The sequence below is a fragment of the Excalfactoria chinensis genome, chromosome 2 (assembly GCF_039878825.1).
Source record: "Excalfactoria chinensis isolate bCotChi1 chromosome 2, bCotChi1.hap2, whole genome shotgun sequence".
NCBI classification, from domain to species: domain Eukaryota; kingdom Metazoa; phylum Chordata; class Aves; order Galliformes; family Phasianidae; genus Excalfactoria; species Excalfactoria chinensis.
This window is the reverse complement of record NC_092826.1, coordinates 6,344,049-6,354,718: the sequence shown is the minus strand read 5'-3', so window position 1 is coordinate 6,354,718 and position 10,670 is coordinate 6,344,049. Positions and strand designations below refer to the sequence as shown.

General features: G+C 39.9%; 1 long non-coding RNA gene across 1 annotated transcript; it reads right to left on the bottom strand.

Annotated features, from left to right (window-relative positions):
- Nucleotides 1-2,507: 2,507 nt before the first annotated feature.
- LOC140247645 (uncharacterized) lies at nucleotides 2,508-5,624 on the bottom strand. The gene is made up of 3 exons (XR_011902736.1): nucleotides 5,482-5,624; nucleotides 5,305-5,358; nucleotides 2,508-2,632 (listed from the first exon to the last, which is right to left on the bottom strand). It is a non-coding gene; the product is annotated as an uncharacterized lncRNA (long non-coding RNA).
- Between the last annotated feature and the right edge of the window lie 5,046 nt (nucleotides 5,625-10,670).

Genomic DNA, 10,670 nt, shown 5'->3' with positions numbered 1-10,670 from the left:
CATAAATGGTAATGTTGTCTAAACTACAGGAAGTGTCATTTAAAGAAGTCCCAGTTTGAAAGCTGAAATGCTGCTACTTTTTTTTCCCCCTAGAAATATACACTTCCGAAACAGCAAAGGTTTTGTTGTTGTTGTAGTTATTCTTTGTCAAAACGATGTCATCGTTAAGTTCTATCCTCCTTCTTTCACAGACTTTATCTATTTCTGCATGTGAGTGATCTAATACAAATGATGATTAGCCTTCCAGAGTTCATTTTAGAGCTGAATTTGCCAGTGCTTTGCCAGAGGTTTCCTCTGTCATTGCAGTCCATGTCCATGAGTAAGGAAGTCTGCCATACCAGAGCCCTGGAAAACACATTATTCCAAATAATGTACTTTTTTCTTTCAGGTTTTCCTTGAAAAGGAGCTGACTCTAATTAAATGAGTTTGGGAAGATTTGGGCTTTGCATGCGTTCAGTAACCTTATCTGCTCTGAAAGCATTTCATGCTATTGAAGATGACAATCAGAGCAGGCTACTGGTTGTATGCAAACAATAAGTTTATCAACCGTATACTTTACAGAAGGGAAAGTATCGCTGTTTATACAGAGCTTCCTTTGACCTGAGGAGGTCTCTATTGAAACCTCCCTTTCAAAAGAGGGCCAGCAATGGGATCTAACAACATCCCTCAGAGCCTTATACATTCAGATCTCAACTACTCCCTATAAGACTTGTACTTCAGATCCTTCACAGCTTGGTTGCTCTTCTCTGGACACACTCTAGGGCATTAATGTCTGGTCAGTGCCCAAATCTGAGCACAGTACTTGAGGTGTGGCCTCACCAGAGCTGAGCACGGAGGGACAATCACCTCCTTGCTCCAGCTGGCAACACTATTTCTGATGCAAACCAGGATCTCATTGGCCTTCTTGGACACCTGGGCATACTGCTGGCTCATGTTCAGCTGAGCACCAACCAGCACTTCAGATCATTTTTCTCCACTGTCTAAACTGAACAACTTCTATCCCTCAGCCACTCCCTCTTGATTTGGTGTTGTAGACCTGACCATCTCAGCAGCCTCCACTGAACTTGTATGAGTTTGTTGACTTTTCTTTATTGAGCTCTTTCACTTACATTTAAGTGATTTGAAATGTAATGCGAGTTAAATACTGAAAACACTGTGGACTTGACACTGTGCTCAGACCAGTTCTGTGATGGATAATAACTTGCCCTTTCCATCTCTGAATGCAGAGAGGAAGGAATTATCTTGCTTTCTAGATGAGATGCAGTGGTATCTCTCTCCGTGGACAGAAGTTGAATAGTTTGTCATTGCCAGAGTCATGCTTATTACCTGGGTCCTTACTCCTTTTCCAGCTTTTCTGGACTAGACCTCAAAAATCTATCTGATTTTACTGGTACGGAGTGGGAATTATGGCTGAATTGGGAGTGTCAGCAGGTACTCCCAAGAGGCGTTCAGCACCCTCTACAGGAAAGTCAGCAGCCAATATTAAAAATCAGTTAGCATTTCCATAGTACAACCTTTGCCTTACAATGTATAATGACCTTTACAGGAGAGTTTACAGCCTGTTTAATTTGCTATATAATACCAGCTGGTAATGTCTTTCCTCATTTAGGTGGCCTGTGATTAAGCTCAATTTTCTCAGCTACCAATTGACCTTTATCCATCTCTCACAATTTAGTGAATGGAAGTTGGTTAAAGCTAACAGGGTGCATAGATCACGATCTGACAACTTCTCCTTATAACAGTACACAAGTGGGCAGTGAGGCACATCTGAGATGCAGTCATTTTAAGCACATACTGAATTTGTCCTGGTAAAGGAGAACTAGTTGAGACACAATCAAGTTACTTTTATGTCCGTCATGCCCTACATGTATGTTTTCCATCAACTGAGAAAACTGTAAAACTAGTCCTCTCTTCGTCGTTGAGCTGTACTGGAGGTAGACAGTAAACTTGGTTGTTCCATTTAATAGGTGAATGATTATACATTTGTCATATCCTGGCTTGTGTCCCAGTAAACATGAAAGGAGTTTATCCTCTGCCTCCATGTTTGTCGATCTGTCTGTTTTCAAAGGATATCCAGTACTTGATAACTTAGAGAGGTCTAGTGCAAGTTATAGCCTTTTCACGTGTTGTTTTATCTCCTTTCTGATGCAATATCTTCTGATCCAGACGATTTCTGTCATTAGAGGTCTGGCAGATAAGGATGCAATACCAGTAGCAAAATGATGCGTCCCAGTACAGTTTCTTCCTTCTCCTATGATCCAGTGCACATGATACTCTAAAACAAGTGACAAGAAAATAGATTAAGTGGGCTCAATTACTACACTGGCAAATCCATGCTGAGGATAGGTCTAGTTGACATTTTGTTATAAACCACATATATTTAAGTGTGCGTGTGTAAGGAAAGTAATTCAGTCTGAGGGATTTATCATTTGCAGTTGCCCTTTTACTGTGAAATCTTGGCTTTTACAAGGCTGCAACTTGTATGTGGTACACTTGCCTTATCTGATAAGGTTCTCCCAAGTGAGATGTTCCTGTTTCTTGTACTGTTCCTCCTAACTACTGCGTCCTGAACAGAGTCTCAGGATACCAGATCCAGTAGTCTGCTTTAACTGGGAGCTGATTTGAGTTCTTCCTATGGAACAGGATGTGGTTAATTCTGTAATCCAGTAATGCCAACACATCATTCAAAAGGCTTATTTTAAAGGAAACTGCTTATCTTTGTAAGAAATTGTTTTGTTTCTTCAACACTTTAACACAATTTTTTTCTAGTGGAATAGTAAGAAAGAAATTAAGGGAAGCATGGTTTTATCATGACATATTCCTATGGGCTCATTTTTCCCTCCTTTGCTCATGTTCACACTGCTTGCTGTGCTATAAGTGATGCCTGAAATTGCTTCCCCATTGCATTGTGTTTCAGAGCATTCCTTTAATGAAGCTTTCTGTAGGATGTTTTTTTCCTTTCCAGGCCCCAAAGGTGTCAGCATATGGCAATGAAAGACCACCACTGAATTACTGTCTCTTTTCTCAGTAATTAGTTTAGACTTTTGGACTACATCTATCCCAGCTAATTGAACAGTGCCAGGGAACATTCCCAGGGATGAGAACTTGATCGCCAGTCATGTTAAATGGCTCCTGTTATGGTTTTCACTGCAGCCAACTGGTGCTCTCCCGAACACATCCTGGACGCATTAGGGGAATCGGCACAGACCAGAAACCATTCCCAGTTAGTAGTTTGGATGTGCTCACCCTGTTTTGTAGGCTAGAACTGTTTAATAGTACAAATATAGACCACTCGGTGCCAAAGAATGATCTCAGGCATACATACATTTCTAGCATAACTGTCTGACCATATTGCAACTCAAAAGCAAAGTCTTTCACTAAAAACAGTGTTGTTTGCTGTTCTTTCTTAAAAACGTAAAATGTTTTTTAAGCATATGTAAACATAGCATTGGAAACAGTTTCTGTTCTACTTGAATTGGTGTTGTTCTTAAATATTATCTTCCGTACACTGGCCATGGAAATATATGCACATACTAATTATGTATAACATTAATGTGTTAATATATTATGCATTATATGTTACATATTATACATTATATTGAATTTAAAGGATCATGATGTTGAAGGAAAAGACATTCAACACCATCTTGTCCAACTGTCTGCCTACCACTGATATTTTCCACTAAATTATGTCCCTCAGTACAACACCTAAACGTTCCTTGGACACCTTCAGGGATGGTGACTCTGCCACCTCCCTGGGCAGCCCATTTCAGCACTCTTTCTGATAAAAATTTTTTCCTAATATCTGAAAAAATCATCCAAACCTTCCTGGTGCAACTTCAGGCCATTACTTCTCATCCTATTTTTGTTACCTGGGAGAAGAGGCCAATGCACACCTCTCCAAAACTTCCTTTCAGGGAGTTATGGAAAGCAATAACATCACCCCTGAGCCTTCTCTTCTCCAGGTTAAACAAGCCTAGCTCCCTCAGCTGTTCCTCATAAGACCTGTGCTCCAGACCCCTCACCAGTTTCAGTGCCCTTCTCCAGACGTGCTTCAGGGCCTCAGTGTCCTTCTTGAACTCAAAGGCCGAAAGCTGAATACAGTACTTGAGATGCAGCCTCACCAGAGCTGAGTACAGAGGGACAATCACCTCCCTTTTCCTGCTGGCAGCAGTATTTCTGATACAAGCCAGGATGTCTTTATATATATTGGGCACATTTCACAGATGAATCAGGACTGTGTACTGAAAGTGCTTCACTGCCTAGAAAAATTGATCTTGAACCAATTATATAGATTACAGCAAATGCAGAAGTTAGCTTAAAATAATCTTATTCTAGTTGCACACTATCCTTGCTATGCTACACCAACAGGAAATTTGAAGCAATATAAAGAATTTCAGTTAAAAATTGAGAAGATTCTGAAAATAATTCTATTTTCATGGAATACATAGGTCTGGATAAAGCAGTTCTACTACATTGCACGACCAAGTTTTATACCACTAAAAATGAAATAAGGTTTTATTTTTCCATTTCAGCCAGCTAAATGTATTGACACGTTCTATAAATACACCTGTGCTCCAGAGATATACAATTAAATATCCTCAGAATGTAATATCAATGGCAGCAAGTAATATTGATTGATTTCACAGTACGGGTTACAGTATTCACTTTAGATAGTCACTCAATGTTAGTTACCAAAATATACACAGAGGACAGATGGAGGTTATGGAACTGTCTGGTGAACACAGCTAACAAAGTAAAGTCTCAGCTACGCTACATTCTGTGCATGTCATTGCTTTTAATAATGTAAAGATTTGCATATTAGAAGCCCGATTGATCGTTAGTAGCTGCACTTCAAGTCAGAATTAACAATGGTAGAAAGACAAACACAAAAAATAATAGCCCATTAATCTAGGTGAAGTTTGGCATCTATTTGAAAGTCACTGGTAGAATAATTTTATTCCATTCACGTAATAGATACAGGAGGGAGAAGGAAAGGTAGTGGCTTTGCTATGTGTTTGAGGTTGGTATCATAACTGGTACTACTACAAACCCACATTGTTTCCTCTCTAGAAGCATTTTTTTTTCAGTGTTCATAACTTCTAACACATATATATTTGTTTTCATTGATGTTCTTTAACTCCTACTACAAGCAATCCACTAAATGGAAGGTAAATGGAGTGATTCTCTAATACAGATAGGCTGTAAATCCAGAGGCAACTTGTTTGATACTTCTCTGCTTCTGTTGTTCCTTTTATCACCTTTCCTTTGCATTGCAAATAGTTTTCTGGAATAGCTACTTACCTTTTTTTATTCAGAACCACTGGTCTTCCCGTTACATCTGCAACCTCCAAAGCTCTGTTGTAATACAAATGAATAACAGGCTTACTAACAGAATTCAAAATTCATTACTCTTTTGATAAAAAATCAGCCCACTCCCTCAACTACAAACAACAAAGTAAAAAACCCCTCAAAAATCACCTCAAAATTTGGCATAATTAATTAATTTTTAAAGTCTCATATTCATGAAGTTACTTGGAAAAATCACACTGGAAACTAAAACACTTTTGTACATGGTAGCTTTAGTCAAAGCTACATTAAATTCACTGAATTTCCATTCTTGTTTGCAGTTATTTGAGGTGACTAGGAAAGCAAGGGAAGTGGACTGTGTCAGCCAGGTGATGAATGTGGTGGAGATCACTCAAGTCTCCTCCTACCAGCTGAAATGAGGAACCTCTCCTTTCCCCAGATGGATGTCATCAGCCAACCACCTGCAACATCGAGCTGTTGCAGCCCGAATTCACTGACCTGCAAAGTCCAGGAAGAGTTAGGATTCCTTTCTTTATAGCTGAAAAGAAACTGGAAGGAGTCATGGCCCATAAAGTGGAAATTAGCACACTGATCTCCGTCACTGTGGTGACCATCTGTCTCTGGCAAGCTTGCAGATTCATTTAGCTGGTGGACACACATGATGTACTGAATTAACGGGAGTGGAGAAGGCAGAAACTTCAGCTCACCTGAGCTCTGTAAAATTACTTTTCCCTATGATGTGGCAGCTTTGTCATCTTTTACAGTGACTTACGAGTGATCACAAACACCCTCTACGCAGAGGCAAGTCTAACTCTCCTATCGATTTTTCCCAGTCCCGTGTGCTTGCTTAATAAGAAAAATGTTGCTTGAAACTGACTCTGATAATCTTAAAGATGTTATTTACTTTTTGAAAGGTGAGCTGGATTATGATTAATACGGTGAATAGCTAAAAGCTAATAGAGTCAATGCTTCTTTATATCTCACAGTGGTCCTCACACTGCACAGTCCTTGTGCAGGGAAGAAAGTAACAGCCAAGCCTGAATTCATCACTCTTGGTTTTCATGTTTGTGCAAAAGGTGTTTATATATTTATTTATTTATACCTGTGCATAGGCCTCCATTTAATCACAGGAGCTGATGCCATGCTGCTGCATAGAATGGGGTTGACCAGCTTAGCTGTCTGATGGGTACAACTTAATTCTCCACCTCCTCAGGGGCAAATCTCAGTGGGAGCCTCCTCAGGCTCCTTTCCTGTTCATCATCTGAATAACCAGCATGGCTTCACTAAGAGTACGGCCTGTCTGACCAATCTAATGGCCTTCTATGGTGGCATAACTGTGTCAGTGGACAAGGAAAGACCCACTGATGTCATCAATTTGAATTTCAGCCAGGTGATATGAACCTGCCCTGCCACCATATCCCTATCTTTTGTTTACACATCCCTCTCCTGAACTCTTCCCTTTGTCACCCGCAGTTGCATTCCTCTAGTGTGCTCAGTCTCAGCAAATCCCTTAGGAGTCTCTTTAGTTGGGACCAGACAGCTCAAAAATGCTTTGTGTCGCCCTCTGCTGGTAAGAGGGGATCATTTATCATGAAACTGCGGAAAACACTTCTGCTGTTCCTTGCTAGCTCCCAGAAGGGGATCCAAGGCTCAATCAGCCACTAAAATGTTGTATGAGATCTGTGTTGAGTCTTTTCAGTAGAAGAGATAGGAACAGGAGTTCTTTTTGCTATTGATTATCAACAGCTCAATATAAAAACATGGTAGGAAATGGAGTTTTACTGGAACCACAGTTGCTCCCAGTGCTGCTGACTCTCAAAGACAGAGCGCCATTCATTACACACTTCCTGAGCTCATCCTCCCTTCTCTTGAGATCACAGCGTACATTTGTCATGTTGTGTGGGAGGTTACAAACACCAGTGCTTGCTTTGATTTTCCTCTTGGCATCCCAGCTGGGCAGTAATATGTTGTCTTGTCATACTGAACTACCACTTAGTTTTGATATTTTTTACTCTATGGCATTTTATTTCCCAACACCTTACCTTGAAATTGGAGCTGGGCCTAAATGGATGGAAAACTAGTTGCTAAAGCTTGTTAAAATGGAATTATAAATAAAAATTAAAAGTTAAAAACCTTTATGTGTTTGTAAGCTTAAGATAATTCATGTAAAGCTTAGTTTGTATCTTTTTTTTTTTTTTACATAGAAGTTTAAGCTGTCAGTAGCTTTTACACAGCTAAAATGCAGTTAAGAAAATGACTCTAAATAAAGCATTTACTCAGTAAAGAAATCTTCTTTCCATACTCCAAGTAAGATAAAAAAAAGAAATCCAGTCAACTTAAAAGATAATTCAGTTGTTTTTTTTCCTTTTTTCTTTTTTCTTTTCCTTACTGATGCTGGGAGGAAGTCATGAGGTGTTTTGTGAATTTGCATCAGAGATGTTTGGCTGTTCAGCCAGGACTCATTCTGCTGAGGAAGAGATCACAATTAGGTTAGTAGCATAGCAGTGAAACTGTCATGCAGCGATGAAGCATAAAAAAACCCCACAACAACTCATGATCACTAGCTGTGCCTCACAGAGAATAGTAATTAAAAACACTGACTGCAGGAGGGTTTTGATTGTTTGCTTCTGTTATCTCTCTCATTTGCTTTAACAAGAATACAAATACACATCAGAAAGATACTGATGGATATGATTCTGTTATTTTATGAAAAGACATCAGCAGCAAAACGAGTTACATAGTGGGATGTCTGCTGCTTTGGAGTCTCATGTCAAGATAATTGATCTCCATTATACATTATTTCTTCGGGTGGAAAATTTGTAACATTCCCCTCACATGCAGGGGCTTTCATGTTTTATATTTTAGATAAGATCAGGGTTAACCTTTCCTTTCATTTAGGCCTGCCTTTACATATTTCCACAAATAATGAAAACATTTGTTAGTTTAAATGGAGGTGTTCCCTTCCAGTTATGCTAGATTTCTCATTATCATCACTGGAGCATCTCTTAAGCATCTCAAAAACATAGGCGATTTAAGATGGTACCAAAGCCCAGTTGATTCTAGGCCACTAGAGGCCGGGTAGGACAGCTTGTGGAGTCTCAGACCATAGTAGATGTTTCTCTGTAGGCAACTAAATCCAGACCAAAGTCATGACAGAGAGACCTACAGAATTATTGAAGCGACCAAGCATCATAGGATCTGTTCAATTGATGTCCCAGAGACAACTAGTCCTTGCTTTGATGGCCTACAGTCTCTCTCACATCCACATGATATAGAACTATAGAATGACTTGGGTTGGAAGGGAACTCGAAGATCACTTAGTTTCACTCACCCCTGCTGCTGGTAGGGTTGCCAGTTCTAAATCAGGCACTAGGTCAGGCTGCCCCAGACCCCATTCAGCTTGGCCTTAAATATCTCCAGGGATGGGGCATTCACTACTTCTTTGGGCAGCCTGTTCCAGCAACTCATTACTCTTTTAGTGAAAAATTTCTCTCAACATCTAATCTAAATATCCATGAGACAGCATTGGCTAGATCTCTACAACCATCTAGAGCAATAGCTGGAGGCTGGGTAGCTGTCAAGCATGGTTATCCAATTGGGCAACTAAGCTGAATCCCTGTTTAAGAGATTGTAAGTTCTCCATAGGCTCCTCTGAATTTATTGACTGCTTCTCTATTCTGATGCTTAAGCACAGGTGTCTAGTGTCAAGATATCTGAATGAGTAGATCTAGCACACAACTTATGCTGGGAGACCAATATCATGTTCCTGAATCTAGGGAAAAAGTAGGATGCTCTAAAGTCTCTTAAACGAAAGTGGATGCCTACTTTTAAGGCAACTGAATCAATCTCTAGTTCCCTGTACTATGTGCTGACAACACTGGTTCCTATTGCTAAGATAGACATATAATTTTGAAGTACTAATCCAAAGCTGCATCCCTCTAACAGAAACACTGAGGCCACTACCCATCTGTCAGGTTTATTTGATAGCACTATTTTAAGGTGTTTTGTTTAATTGTTTTAATATTAGAATGCTTAGCTTAAACCTGGATGGACTGAAAAAAACCCACAATCACTCAAATGTCCATTCCAAACTAAGAACAGAAGACTGACGTGCTTCCTTTTCACTTCTTCGCTCTTTTTCAAGCTTACAGATGCTTTCCTTACCTTAACTCCCACATGTGGGAAAAGCCTCTATATTGGAATTCATAACCTTTGTTCTTTTTACTCTCAGATGTACTCAGCCTCTTTTCCTTTTCCTCCCTTCATCTGTCTGAATGGCTCATCTATTGCAACCCTTCTGGCATTTAACTTCTGAGTAGTCTGGGCAAGGACTGTACTGTGATTTCACTTTTTAGCATCTAGTTTGAAGGGGCTCTGATCCCTAGTGACAGACTTTCAGCATTCTTGCTTTCCCAGTAATTCTGTCTCATGTAATAGGCAACTCTGGAAGTAACTGAAGATATATTAAGCATATAGTAGAATGAGAATTCCAAGAGAGCCTGAGTTAAAGCCAACTATTTGCTTTTATTGTATACTTTCTTGTTGAACAGTTCAAATTGAGGACACAGCATCAGCCTAAATTTACCATCTTTCCTTACCTCATGGCACAGTCTTCACATTATTTTTATGAAGTTTGCTCAGCCATACAACAAATAAAGGTCGTTTCATTCTACTTATAAGAAGTTTTATTTCTTTGTTTTAAGAGTGAACTTACTGCTAGTGTAGAGCAGAGTGTGGAAGAGTTGGTGTTTATACCATTGATAAAATGTATTGCAGCAAATGTAAAAGGGAGAAGGCAGCTATTCCTGATGGCTTCTTTAAAGAGATACGCATTAGCTGAGGAATGAGTAATAGTAACCCATGCACTTCCTTCTAAATACCTGCTTGGCTATTAATATGTAGGAGCATGGATGGGAAATAAATGCTAAGGAAGGGTGAAGCATGGAGCATTTAATTGTTTTTTCTTTTTCAAGTACATGTGGGGAACGTAATGGGATGGAAGTGATTACTACAGATACGTGTTTGTTAGAACACTAGGTCCAACATGGTGGAGATAGACAGCATGTGCTAATATGTGGATGGAGAATATGGAGGGCTATCTCTTCAGATATTTAAATAGCCCAGAACAGAGCATGGCAAGGACATCCAGCTATGGTGGGACCACAGCAATTTCTGAGAATTCCATGTTTACGTGCAGTTCTCCTTCCAGGCCATTCCACAGTCTGACTGGAGAGATAAAGGTGGATCGTCCCCCATACTCCATGTCTTAGCTGAGTGGTGGTCCTTGTCTCTGTCTTACACAAGAGGCGATTCCCTGTGCCTTGAGACTTTCAAGGCAAGGCTGGTTTAGGCCCTTGGCT